Source organism: Trachurus trachurus (genome assembly GCF_905171665.1).
Source record: "Trachurus trachurus genome assembly, chromosome: 7".
In the NCBI taxonomy this organism is placed as follows: Eukaryota; Metazoa; Chordata; class Actinopteri; order Carangiformes; family Carangidae; genus Trachurus; species Trachurus trachurus.
Window position 1 is genome coordinate 25,138,644 of NC_139901.1, and position 12,873 is coordinate 25,151,516.

Below are 12,873 nucleotides of genomic sequence, written 5' to 3' on the forward strand. Positions count from 1 at the left end.
AAGTGGGGCAATGGCAAATACTTCATAGCTGAGATTCGGTTGCATCTAGATTAGATACAAGCAGAAATAAAAGCTTAATTCAATCTGATAAAACTTCACCCAACTGTCCTGGTATTATTATAGATCTCTTTGTTGTGAGTAAGACTTGGTAAAAATAGATCGCCAGGGAGCTGACAGTGACTGACAGCTCTGATGTACGGTTAATGGCCATTTTCTTTACTGCCTCCATCGGATAAAGCTAATTAGAATATGGCCTCCTAGTCGATATGTATCACAGTTTCCAGTGCGACCACTATAATTAATCTTAACATAGTCCTTAATTTGTTTTTGTCATCTGCTGGGTGTGATATATCTCTGCCATATAGAGGCAAACAGCACCGTGGCCTGGCGGAGTGCCTCAGCAGCTCAGCAGCGGTCTGACAGCTGTATACAACAGAATAATGCAGAAACACAAACGCACAAAAAAGGCAAATAGAGATATTCTTAGGGCGTCTCATGTTCTTTTCTATCTCACAGGCCTTTACTCACTAAAAGCTCACTGTGAACAGACAGTGACATTGCGTCAAGGTTGTGAAAACTCATAATTCACGCAGCAGCAAATCCATGCTGCATTAAATTCACTCTAACAGATGCTGTCTGTATCACAGTGGAGTGACTCACCGATCAGTCAATGGTAAGAGCCCTCTCCCACAGCAAGCATGAAATCTTGCCCGGGAGCTGAATGTGGAATGTTAACTGCACACATTTTCATTCCTCTGTGTTGGTTTGCCACTTCTTACATCTCTCTGACCTCCCATACACTCTCTACAGTGTGAGAGCAGCCACTTATCTGAGTCAGTGTTCCTGGACTCCGGCACAGCAGTGTGCTGACAAATACACCAGCGTTTTTTTTTTTTTTTTTTTACAACAGCGCAGCCTGCTGTAATTCATCCGCCCGGGCTGACTGTGTGAACACACATGTTAACGTCCCGTAGGCGCCACTGCTGCTGCTGCTGACGAACTGACACACACCTACACGCCGACACACACTGACACACACACATACACACACATAAAATGTGCTAACCACCCGCCCACCCACCCACCCGTACACCGCACCAGTGAAAAACCCTGTCAAGTGTTGAGCATCGCAGGGGTAAAAGATGAGAAAGAAATAATGTTCACAGTTGGTGTGATTCTGTCACAGGTTCAGTGCATCTGTCCGTCTGTGTGACGGCGGCCAGCAGGCGCCTGCATAATTACAAGGTGAATGAATCCTTGGACTGTGTGTGATGTTCGCAAAAAATATGTGTCTCCGTCGCTTCACACGCACCGCAGGGAAGCAATAACTGGCCGTGGGAATTATCTACTGCACCATCACTGGATGACAGGGGTGCTACGTCTCTTTCACCGGCAGCGACGACGCACTGCGTGACCTCACATGGCCTCATACACACGGAAGAGCCGTATTGGTTGCAGCAGCGGTCCACTTATGCAGCAGTACACGCGGTGATCTTAAGGTTGTTTGCGTATTCCTGCCATGTAAAGGGTCATTTGGAGGGTAAAAAACTCATACAAGCATTTAGTCGATTGGTGTGTGTGAAGGTGAACTGAGAATCACAACCACCACTAAACATTACGGATAATGAGATGTGACAGTAGCTTTTTGTAGGTGAGTCAACACGAGGAGCCAAACAGAAGGACCGAGCTCTGGCCAAGACCATGTGAGAGGCCTGGCTGTGCCTGGCATTACAAAACACATCTTACTTATACATCTTGTACTGAATGTAAAATAAATGCAACAAAACGTGGGGAGAAGACTGAATAAAAAGGATGGAAATAAAACAATTATTTCACTATTTTCACTCTTTAGTGTACATTTGGTTTCACTAAAACAGCTTCTGCAGTGAGAGTGAACTAATAATAGTAAAAACCAAAGCAATGGGTTAAAAGATGCTAAAATGTTCAGGAGAGCTCTGCATATTATTATAGGCTACACAGTTATACCATCCATTGTTGATATAAAAATAGCAGCTTAAAATGCACACATGAAGCAAATTTAAAATGGCAAGTTATAAAGTAAGTAAGAAGTACATATTAGCTACAAATAGGAAGATAATTCAGATTGCATTATTGCATTAAGACGCCACTTAAATCCTCACTTTATAGCTCCTTTTAATTCAATAACACATTAACGGTGTCAGTTCATTCATTGCAAGCCACAGCAGATATATAATAGTTCACCTCACAGGTTTTCTCTCCCATTATCGTTTCACTGTTACTCTATGAAATGAGGTATCTGGAGATAGAGAAAAGAAGTTCAGGTCAGGTTGATTCAGAGATTATTTCTGACAATGCCGGACAGAGATCTCTGTTGGATCAAACGCTGCTGTGTTAAATTCAATTTTTTTGTTTCTAGGAGCTGTCAGTACAGTGTGTGGATTCTTTCGTCTGACTATTGACTTATGTTTGTTTTTGATGCAGCATCTATAGAAGTTTTTTTTATTTCATGTGTGTGTCCTACACTCTATACTTGATTCAGATATGAATACAGATATAAAAACACAAAGATTGGCCACTCATTCATTGCAGGGAAGTTTTATACAATGCTGCTTTCCTTTCACATGCGCTTGTGTTGTAGAATCAAAGCCAGATGACAAACAAGAAACCAGCACAAATGTTGTTGAGGCGAGCAGAGTAATGCTCGTTGTTGGATGATGGCTGAGACTTTCCAAGCATTGTTACATAATGTTTGTTTCTACAGCTTGCTCTGGAAAAAAAAGGCCCCAGTGGGAAAAAATAGTATTTATAGTATTCTTGAGGCTTTGCATCAGATTTTCCACTGTCAAGGAGGAGATGTTGATAATTAGGGCACTTCAGGCCAAACTGATAAAAGCACAGAGGACAAGCATGACATGATGCTTGTTACTGGACAAGAGGAGTAAAATATTTTTTTGGCTCTTTTCCACTGCGATGTACTGTTATATTTCATTTGTGTCATTTGAATGCATTACAAAGTTCTACCCTGTTAAAAATAAGAGCTGAAATCAATTATACATGAGCCACAGAACATGAATCAATTACTAAATTCAGTGAGTTACATCCCTTTTCACGATCGTTGTGATTAACAAGCATGAAATTGTATTTTACTTCGTATTAAAAACATCAATTTAATGTCAAAACTTGAAAATATTAATCAAAAATGGGTGGAAAAATACAAGCACAGGAAGAAGAAAAAAATACTGGTAAATACTGACTGACTGTGGTGTTGCAAAGAAAATAAATGAGTGAGGTTCAGGTTTTTGCAGTGTCAGTATACTGTAGTGTAGTTAGACTACATTATTAGAGTTGGATCAGTTTTGCACCAGTGCTTGGGGATGCTTCACACTGAGTTCATTAAGGCAAATGAAGATAAAATAGAGGGGAACAAATTTGTGAGAAGATATGTTTTTCTGAGTCTTTTTAAAGATATTTTTTGAGTTTCTTTCAGTAAAAAGAAAAAAGGAAAGAAAATCTATTAAAAAAAAGAAAAAGAAACCCCATGAATACATTTTGCGATCATTTTTTTTTATAGGTTTATTTAACAAATGGGGATGGACCTCGGCACATAAACGTGCTTTGACAAAACAATCATCCTCACAGGGCCGGTGAAATTGCAGCTACTTTGTCAAAACCGCCATCATTGGCCCATTGGGAGGTGATGTCACGCAGCCCAGTGCTGACATACAGCCCCTGTTAGATCTACACGAGGCCTGCTAACAAGCAGAACCAAGAGTTGCTGGGCTGTGTCCCACAGAGCCACCAAGCAGGCCTGTAATAAATGTCTCCTCTGGCTGTGCACTTCCCCTCCAGCCTGCGGTGAGGAGCAGAGAGGGAGGGGAGCAACCGTGATGAAAGAGAGAAGTATCGATCTGGGTCCCGCTCCTTGTTCTAAGGGTGAATATACAGCTGCTGGGTATTGGCTTTTGCAGTCACCTTCAATAATCACCTTTTTTCCCCCCCTTCTTTGCTATTTGCATCCACTCTCTTTCAGCTATACATGTCCAGTACATTTACACAACAGTGCATTATGATTACGGACTGCAACTGTTAACTTTGCAACTGATCGTATTAAAGTTCAGCATTTTTAAACCTACTCTCCTCTCCTGTGTCTGTTTTATAAATGTGACTGTGCTGATGCAAAAATGTAAGCATTACGGAGGTCTCCCAGTACAGTACATATATACAGTATTAACACTTCAGATGAACGAGCACCAGGCGTTAACCCCACAGTCTGGTGTGAGTCTACTAATAGCTTGTTGCAAAGTTATGTCATCAGTGCTTCCTGTGGATAATGTAAGTGTTGTTCTTTAGTCATGCAAGTGTTATTCTCCACGGCCTGTGGAGAGCAGAAGCGATAGGATTCCTCTCAGGGGCCAATCAGCAACATGATACTGTTACAGTCTAGTTATCCACTGCAGAAAATATATGTTTTGTAGGCTATTCAGTTTTTGTTAGCATAGGATTTTAATAAGGTTTTTAATGGAACATCACAGTGTCCAAATACTTAACTTTTTTCTCATCAGCATTCAGTCAACATTAAAGTAGTAGTAGTTGGGCTTTCTGCTCCTCCGCACTTTATGGCGGAGAGTTAGATGAGAAGATCTAAACGAACAACAAAGATTTCTTGCCAGGAGCAGGATGGGAGATTGTCGCTTGACAAGTGCTTTGGCTATCGCTGTGTTTACAAGACAAGCGGTAATAATACACTCTCCAAGCAGTGTCGAGTCTTCGGGGCAGATTGGAGGCTACACTGAGTCGATATTGAAAAGCTTGATGAGATGGGATGGGGCTAGCTGGTTAGCACGCTAGCCCCCAGGAGAGGAAGAGATGTGACAGAGACAAGAAGAGTTAGCAATGTGGTGTTGCTCTGATGCTGAACTCACAATGTTTCTTCTAGACTGGTTCGTAAACGGCTGTTACTGGGTGAATCTCCAACCCTGTAACGATGACTCAATCGCCTAACAGTGTTTTTTGTTACAGGGTTGAATGTTACGTGGTTTGTCTAGAAAGTAGCCAAAAATCCTTAGGCATGTAGCATCACATGAAATTATAGGCTAATATATTTCAACATGATTGTTAGTGTTTTCCTTGTTAAATATAATTTATTTATATAATGGAGTTAAAAGGTTGAGCTTGATGACGCCAATCTCACAATAAAAACAGCGAAGTAAGAAAAGTGTGATACTAACACTTTCTTCTCTTTATGTTCTTCAAAAGACTTGAGTGATGTCACTTCCTCAGTGCTGAGGATGTTGAGCTGGACCATTATTTTTAAAATGGGGGAATTGATTTGTTGTTACTGGGACCTCGTACAAATTTGGCTGTCATCTACTCATCAATCAACCCATACATTTGTGTTTAAAATAGATTTCTATTATTTTTTGTGTTTTTTCAAAGACACGTGGATCCATCAATTTATGGCTTTAAAATGCAAAAAAAAGTTACTCAATGCACTGAATTCAAAGAATCACCCTATACTAACAACACCAGAGAGACTTAAAAACAGCCCATTACAAGTTACAACCGTTGAACCAGCAACCGCATCTCTGAAAGGCATTACTTCTGATTTGTTTAATCAAAATTGAGTAGCCTATGTGTTACATTAATATATTGTCAATGTACAATATTTTAATAAAAAATCCTCTGCAATCATATCTGCAACTCTTTTTTTTTTTTTTTTTTTTAATCTGTAACATCCGATACTGACCTGCATTAACTGACCCATAATAGTGAACTGTCTTTGAAAGGAAGAAATAGAAGAGAAGTAATGTGATAATTAACAGGGACAACTTCTGATAATAGACACAGCCAGGCTAGCTGCTTCCAGTCTTTGTGCTAAGCTAAGCTACGCTATCCTAACTAACTGCTATAGTGTGTTCATATTCATCTCATGATCTATAAAGGAGAGTGAATAAGCATTTCCCCCCCCAAACTATTCCTTTAACATGAACACTCACTCCCCTCGCTTGTGTTTCTGTGTCACTGAAAAGGCCAAGTCCATAACCAGGAGGGATGAACGACGTCACATGTACAAATATGAGTTATACAACAAGGATTCTTTCTTTTTCAGCATACAATGTTTCCAAAGGGCTTTCTGATTTTTTTTTTCCAAGAATGATCCGTTTCCTGTGAGCTGGATGCTAAAGTTAATAAGATAACGCAGTGATTCTATCCTGACAGCGTGGTTGTATGTATGTATCTACCACACAAATCCTTTCAAACATGATTTCCACCCTCAGGGGCCACATTAGGGGAGACAAAATGTTGCCCAATCACATTAAAAGGAAGAAGCAGAGGTTGGTAAAATGTTTAGGAGAAAGAATCAACAGAACAAAACTAATATATCTGACTTGATGATTATTTCAAAACACGTAAAAAACGCGGTTCATGTTTGGAGCTTATTGTACGGTACATTTTCAGTATTGACCAGATGGTACAGACATGACCTGAGGACCAGATTTGTTGATACCGTGGGACTTGGCATGTTTTGATTGTCCTGTTTTATTAGTGTGGTAAGACTATGAGAAAGACAGATAGTCAAGCAGATGGAGGATTTTATATTACAGAACAAGCTAGAGCAGATGACAACGCTCATATTTAGTGCGAGTAAGAAGTTATCAAAAAAAAAAAAAAAAAAGCCTGCTTATCTCGGCGGCTATTCAGCGACTGGCTTGTTAGTGAACTTTGTTGATGGCATGCAAGCGCGCCCTCCAAAATCTGAAAGCATCCTTTCGTTCACAATGTTGTACATGTGCGAAAATGTGAAGCCTGCTGAAATATTCAGCGCTAGGAGCATTTGGCGTTCATAGGATTCTCATCAGAGCTTTGCCCATTACAGCGATCCCAGTGCAGCGCTCTCCCTCATTCACCACTGCACGCACTGAAGTGTAATTAGAGAGAGAGGTTGCACATTTCCCTTGGGCCATTTACAATCCTCACTGTATCGCTGCTGGTTCCTTTCTGCATGTTTTCGTTTGGTAACATCTTGTGCCAGCACTTCAGCTCTGCCTGACCACAAAGATCCACTTCAGTGACTCTCCAAGATTGAATGCATGGCATGGCGCTGGGTATAGAGGGTGAATATTTATGGGTTTAATTTAAAAAAAATGTGTGTGTGTGGTGGGGGGGGGGGCGGGCTGTAATCCTAATATTGGCTCATTGAATAGCCATGCAATGACGTATGAATGCAGGGGAGACATAAACCACTACCATCAGTTGCTAGTAAGATTAGACTATTAATAAGATAACAGGAAAATGGTCAAGTCAGTGCTTAAAAAGAAAAGGGATGATTTTGAAACTGTGCATCTCTGCCTTCACAAAGCAGGACTGCAGCTGGAGCTGTAGGGTGTGTGTTCAGAGCTGTGAACTTCCCTCCCTGACAAAATGACTTTGACACTGTATTGGTCTCAGGCGAGACAAGACATAAAGCCCCCCAATACGGCTGCACGCATTAACCTCTGCAGTCATGTGCCGCTGTATCACGCATGCTAAACATGCACAGCCCCACAGTCTACACTGTTACAACATGGCACCCATACATTCAAGCACATCACCCCCCGGGGAATCATCGCGTGCTATTGGTTAGTGGCTGCCAGGGTGAATCCTCCACCAGTGCTTGTTTAAAATGCTGTCAAAGCTTTAATAGTCCCGGGGGCTCGGGCTTAGAGAGGAAACGCTTCGGTCTACCCTGGAAACAGAAAAAGGCATTACAGACGGTTCTATGCCATAGGAAGTAATACAATTGCTTTGTTTGAGCTTTGTTTGAGTTTTAAACTAATCTGCTGTCTGGCACGTTGTTCTGCACAACTGTATCTTAATAGCCCTTTGCATTTCTAACCCATTTTCAAACTATTGGGGTTAATTCTTTGCAGGCTGGATTAAATCTATCCGCCTGATTGGGAGCTGTGTGGGGTTTATCTCTTTCAGTGCGAGCTGACCCTGAGAGTGGGACTCCCTCCAACATGCTGCAGGACAGTGATCTTAAATCGACTAATCACGTGTACATGGAGTAAAATAATGATCCTCGCTGCTTGTGTCCATGCAAGCAGACCAGAGTCCTGACGATTAATACATCAATCTGGACATGAGATTAATCTAAAAAAAACAAAAAACAAACATATACCCTTAAAATTGACATACTGTGCAATTATTGAAACATAAAGAACAACATATTGCCTCACTGGGGGGTTTGCAGCTGGATCACCATAAACCACCGCAGCTTCAGCTACATCATGTTCCAGCTTGGGGTGTCATATTAAACGGATTTCTCAGAGATAGTCGCACGTAAATCCTATGGGAGGCAAGATCAAACCAGGCGCACAGCAGCTGTCCCGAGCCGCTCAAATTGGCCCCGGCACTAGAAACAAGATGAAATTAATATGCTGTTTTGCTCTCTGTAGTGTGAAAGGATTAGAGCATCCAACAGTATCAGGATTTAGGATTCAGTGTGTACTGCACATGACCATGCAGAGCAGTTGAACTGCAGCAGCAGCAGCAGCAGCAGCAGCAGCAGCAGCAGCAGCAGCAGCCGTGGTCAGGCAGGGTAGAGCAGATCGAGGGCTGCAGGAGGAGCACATCTGTCCATTAAGAGCCACAGTCAAAGGAGCAGAAGCTGTTGTGAAGATCACACCAAGGGCATATTAAATATGCATTTTTCTAAAAAGAGCTGCAAAGTGGTCTAATTAGAGTGAACATCAAAGCTCGTGTAACCAACCAGCAATGGTAGTAATAGGATCAGACGAAGCCACAGGATCACATTCACAAGTGTTAGTACTACTGGATGTTAGGTCAGGATGGTAAGACAGCTGTGGACTGTCACTCCTTTATTCAGAAAATAATAACTTTTCTATTTCTAATACTGGAACACAGAAGAACTTGCCTCAGTATCATGCTTCAACCATAACCACCACTACTGTACCCTGATTCCTCAAACTAAAGTTGAGGTATCATCCAGCCAACAAATGATTCCTTCACTTTCTTCACTCCAATGTCCAGTCGATGCATCAAATGTTGAAGCTAAAGAAGCCAGTGAATTATGTGCAAGTCAGCATCATCTGTGTCCGCAGGGTCACTGGAGGACAGTGAGATCCCTCTCTGCCAATATCTCTTCCTGTTCATTTGCACACGTAATGTGTTTAGTTGGGTGATATCCCATTTCAGAGGTGAGTCAGGTCGTCACGTAGCTATCATTGGCGATACCCTGAAAAAAAAGTCTCTTAACTAGTGAGTTATTCAGTCATTTAGCGTCGAATAAAAGTAACAACAACAAAAGAGTAACTAAATCATCTGAGCCAGTGAGGAAGAGGATGTTTCAGATGTGGGCACTCCATGTTGTAGGTGGTCACAGCTGCAGGATGTTCGGTGCCTTCTGGACAGATTGTATTTTTTTGCCAGATGCATGTTTGCGAAACTAATAAGAAACACTGCCTGAAAAACAAATATTTGAACAGAGTCACTGCCACTGGTGGATGAGAGAGGGCGTCTTTTGCAGCAGCACTGAGAGCTGCCTGGTGTTAGGGACCCTTAGGACTGTGAGGATTCAGCAGGGGGAGCAACTGGTCACCAGGTGGGGGGCAGGAAAGATGCACAGTGACCGGCTCAGCACTGGTCTGTCCTTATGGGCACAAACACTCTGTCTGTTTGGTTTTTTGGAGGATGCATTTGTCAAGTAAAGAATATTTGATTAATATTTGATATGATTTGATGTATCTGTCCTACACATGCAGGGCAACAACAACTTAAAGGGATAGTTCAACATTTTGTCAAATTAGCCCATTGCCATAATCCCTATAGTCATACGTAGCAGTACTGTAGGTTCGTTACCTTTACTTGTCGGTGGAGAAGAGCCGCGAGCTGCTCAGAGCTACGCTACGGAGGCTAATGGGATTTCTTGGTTTCCCTCATCAAACTCATCAAATACATAATCCAACAACTCCAAAACGTGACCTGCACATTCACCACGCTATGAGATAATAACTGAACGTTACGAGACAGAGTTGTTTTCGAGGTAAATGCAGAGACTGCTTGCCGAAAAACTGCCCCCGACGGGAACGTGGATCAGCGGTTTTGCATGAATTAACCTCTAAAACAACTCTGTCTGGTAACGTTCTGTTATTATCTCATAGCGTGGTGAATGTGCAGCTCACAACTTGTCCACCAGAGCGTTTTGGAGTTGTTGGATTGTGCATTTGATGAGTTTGGTGAGGGAAACCAAGAAATCTCATGAGCCTCCGTAGCGAGCCTGCTCCGCCATTCTAAAAATAGCTTGCACCGACAATTAAAGGTAACGAACCTACTGCTATGACTATAGGGATTATGGCAATGGGCCAATTTGCCAAAATGTTGAACAATCCCTTTAACTTATGGCTGTACACTGCTGAAATTCGTTGTTGGTGGTGTCATAATGAACATATTATATTTTACCTGTTCTTTATCATTGGCTATCATTGGTGTGATGAAGCTCCTCCCTCCCCCTGGCAAGGAGCAGGTATCTAGCACAAAAGCCCTGGAGCAAAACTGACAGCAGCAGCTTGACGAGGAACATTTAGACAACAAGGGACGTGAATGTGGCTCGAGAGCAGCAAGCCAAGATATGGGCACAATGTCCAGTGAAGTGTCAGACTAATTTGTCCTCGAGTGTGCTGCAATGTTGGAGCTAAGATGAGTGGCTAAGCTTACGGAGCGAGCAAAGGGAAAGTACAACATCTGTCCCTGTGTTTAGATGCGATACTTTAAGCCGAGAGCAGCTGGAGGTTAAAACTTTATCATTCACAGCTCTGTTTTGTTTTTTTCCCCCCTCTTCTACGTTTCCTCAAGTTACTGAGCTCGTGGCATTTTTAATTTCAGTGGATCGACACAGCGCGTTGGTAACAGCTGAAGAGCAAGTCTGCAAATGTAATCCAACACGTGTTACACACCAGCTTGATTCACCTTATATATATATATTATTCATATATACATATTCACAGCTGATCATGTGCTTACCAACACGCTGGGATCGTAGTACAGTAGAGCAGCTATGTACATATTTAACCTCCCCCATAATAAAAGGAAGAAAGAAAAAAAGACATTTATAATTAGGTTTTAAAAATATAATAAAATAGATTAGGACTGGAATTAAGGAATTAAATGATAATTAAAATTGCATTTACAAATTGTCAGATATCCTCCACTGCATAGATCTCATGGTACTTTTCCCCTTTGAACACCAAATAGGAGGTAGTATAGCCTTCTTTTAATTATAAAAGAAAAATCACATATTCCAACTTGGTTTATGAGAAATTACATGTCAGTTAGTTTAATATGCCTAATTCTCTTTGGATAGATGAGTTAATGTAATTTAAATGTACTACTATACTGCATTACCTACAGTACAGGCCTTATGGGCTGTTACTATGGCAACAGCACTTTCCAGTATAGCGCAAAAATAATTCAGTAATTCTGACACCTTTATAGTGTAATGAAAGAGCGTAGCCAATGCTGACATTATAATGGTCTGGTAAGAAAATGGTGTTAGACAGGCAGAAAGCCAGCAGCAGGGACAACAGTTAGAGGTTAACGCTGATGGTTGACATCAGATGTTGTGTGACGCCGGGGCCCGTGTGCATTTATGTGAAGTGCCACGAGTAAATAATGTTGCCACTGGAGCTTTTTTTTTTTTTTTTTTGACACTGGAGCTATATCGAAAAAACAGTGGAGCCTATAGAGGTTTAGGTCAGGACTGTTTTATGGGACAGGGGTCACAGAGTTATAATGAAACTGTCAATGACGTCTTTAACTCAGCTGGGAAATTGTCCTTGTTGTGCTCAGGTGATTTGATGCAGGTGATGATGTAATTTTGGATATCCGGATTTATTGTTTACTTTTTTGACACCTTGTTTTCTCTTGGACATGTTTGATATAGTAATTGTTTCTTTTTACCTTTAAAAATAATATGACAATGTTTTAAAATTGCACTGTTTAAGGCAAAAGGGCCTTAGAAATGCTGATTGAACTGCTTTACTTTGTCAACAAGCTTCCTATTTAAGAAAAACCACATTGCAAAGATTTGATTTGCCATATTTTCTTAAATTAAAACAAAAAAAAGGTTGTCACCAGGATATTAAGACATAAAAATATTGATGTCTCTTCTCAGCTTGTGTTTTCTTTCTTTTTTTTTGGAGGAGAACAAAGGGCAGTTGAATTACAGAGGTGACAGAAATGCTTAATGTATTTAACCGCAGCCAGACTCTGGAGGAGCCGAAGGGACCACAGAGCAAAGCCGAGGACAGCGTTTCTTTATCTGCAGCCAGACGGCCCAGTTCTGCAGCTTTTAACAGGAAAGCAGAGGGGAAGTGAGAGTCCGTCCCTGTGGGGCTGTTTAATGCTGTAGGACAGAGTGTTGAGCCCGGCCCGTCTCCTGGGAGCTCTTGTCTCCCTGAGCCTGCCGCTGGGCACAGACACAGAGCTGTGAGCTGTGAATAGGTGTGTTTTTTTTGCCACAGGATCACAGAAATTATTAAAAGGCAATCACAGCATCGAGTAAATTACCGTTATCGGTGAAACGCTTTGAACCTGCCGAGACATTCGGGCGAGCTGACGCCGCTAAGTGACTGAAGAAGTTTCGTTTGATCCCCGTTGAACACGTCTGAACCTGCCCATCAGTGTAACCTTTATAGGTCAGCTGAAGGTCGGCGAGTCGCTGATCGCAGCCGCTGCTATTTCTCTGTTGCAGTTTCACATTTCTCTGCAGCTGGAGGACGTAACGGGCACCCTGGTTCCCTGACGATCGGGATGTTTGTTTTTTGGATTTTGCATTTTGTTGAACATGTGGCCATGGAAGGGATTACTGACCAGAAGTCCTGGGCACAGGAC